Here is a 2115-nt window from a genome sequence, read left to right as displayed (position 1 = left end):
CTCCATGCCATGCCGAATTGAGGCAGTAATTAAAGCAAAAGGAGCCCCTACCAAGTATTGAGTACATGTACAGTAAATGAACATACTTTCCAGAAGGCCAACAATTCACTAAAAAAATTGTTCTTATTGGTCTTATGAAGTATTCTAATTTGTTGAGATAGTGAATTGGTGGGTTTTTGTTAAATGTGAGCCAAAATCATCACAATTAACAGAACCAAAGACTTAAACTACTTCAGTCTGTGTGCAATGAATTTATTTAATACACGAGTTTCACAATTTGAGTTGAATTACTGAAATAAATGAACTTTTCCACGACATTCTAATTTACTGAGATGCACCTGTAGTGCTCAGTAATCCATAGAGGCAGTTATGTGCCAGCTCTTATGCAAAAGGGATATTTTGATCTTTTAAGATGCAGGAAAGCCCTGCCCTGAGACCTGCTAACCTCCTCGAAACATAGGTTAATTGGCATAGAAGATTTGCATTGTTGATATAGGATACATTTTATATATCATCATCATCATCATCTTTATCATATTATTAGTATAGTATGTTAATAGTATCAGTATTATTTTGTATACTGCTTCGTTTTTCTACTATTTTTACATAAGATAGATAGATAGACAGATAGATAGATGCAGTGCTGATATGTAATCTATCTATCTATCTATCTATCTATCTTGCACAATTGGTGGCTGACTAAATACTTTTTTTCCCCACTGTATCTATCTATCTAACAACTTTAAGCAGTAAGAATTGTATGATGTATCCAACTTGAACATAGATAGCTAGATAGAGTTGTTGATATTATATCTGACATGGCAGTCATTCACTATCAAAGAATACCATAGTATCGCCATGGTAATGTCCACACATATACTTATTTTTCACAAATCGTCAGAACACCATTATGATTTCGTGGTTCGATGCTCAGATATCCGGACTATAGATTCGTTCGAGCGGAAATACGCAAACACAATTTAAATGTTCCGGTCACTTTAAATGTGAGACAAATGCTGCATTCTTACCGCCACCTTTGTGGAACTTCACACACGCATCCAATGAATTCCACAGGTCCGTTTTCCCGAACAGAGCCGGACCGTGCAGCCGAGAACAGACTTTATGCATTACTGGTATTTTTAAGACAAATTCTTCTGCAGCAAATCCACAAATTAAGTGTTGATTGCGGTGAATTCTACCCCAGTAGTGCTCGAGGAGGGGCAAGCTCAGCCAATGGTATGTGGGGGTAAAGTCTGTATCAAGGTCTTTAGAGATTGAAATGAGATTCTTATGCTTATGTTCCAGTTAATTTATGGCTAAAAGTATAGGAAATCAAGTTTCAGTTCATCAGGTTGTGTCCATGATAATGATGATAAATAAATGTAAATGTCCAGAATATAACATTTACTGTATATAGTAATAGTAGGCTACTGTAGATACTGTAATACTATTTTCAAATAAATGGACATTTATATAATAATAATAACAACAATTACAACTAACAGGTTAACCCCCCCCCACACACACACACACACACTTTTACATTTTTTTTTTCTAATTTTTAATTGCTTTACCATTGTACCAGGCCTTGATTTTTTTTTTTTTTTATCTTAAAATATGAAAATCCATTATAAAAACATGAATTAGATTTGATAAACTATGATAATCTGAAATAGTCAAGCAATCACTTACAAAACTCTGGAGATAAAGTATACAAGACTTGTTTTGTGACAAATTAGCAGAAAAAAATAATAATATTAAGATCATAATATCACGTTTTTGGTTAAATGTTTTACAGCAGAATAAAAAGCCATTCTCAAAAATAACCACTCCAACACATTTAAAACAATCTGAGCATATGTTTTAATGGTTTTGCTATGTGAATTCACAAATAATGTTTATGGAATAGCAGAACACAGTAAGGATGTATTACACAAGATGTATTTCTTACATAGGTTAACAAACTTAACATCACAAATTAAATTTCAGCAACTCCAGTGTCTTGACAGTAAAAGAAAAATAGACAGTAAAGAAAATAGCGACATCATTTCAACAAGACAGAGTTTTCTTACTGTATAACACATTTTAATTTAAATAATTCTTTTAGTTAAGAAA

The 2115-nt window shown here is 32.8% G+C and overlaps 1 pseudogene; it reads right to left on the bottom strand.

Annotated features, from left to right (window-relative positions):
- LOC107665212 (alanine--glyoxylate aminotransferase 2, mitochondrial-like) overlaps positions 1-1193 on the bottom strand; it is a 16660-nt pseudogene extending 15467 nt beyond the window's left edge.
- Between the last annotated feature and the right edge of the window lie 922 nt (positions 1194-2115).

This window comes from Sinocyclocheilus anshuiensis, unplaced genomic scaffold, assembly GCF_001515605.1.
Source record: "Sinocyclocheilus anshuiensis isolate Anshui unplaced genomic scaffold, SAMN03320099.WGS_v1.1 scaffold587, whole genome shotgun sequence".
NCBI classification, from domain to species: domain Eukaryota; kingdom Metazoa; phylum Chordata; class Actinopteri; order Cypriniformes; family Cyprinidae; genus Sinocyclocheilus; species Sinocyclocheilus anshuiensis.
Note: the sequence above shows the minus strand (reverse complement) of the source record. Positions and strands in the feature narration are given on the sequence as shown.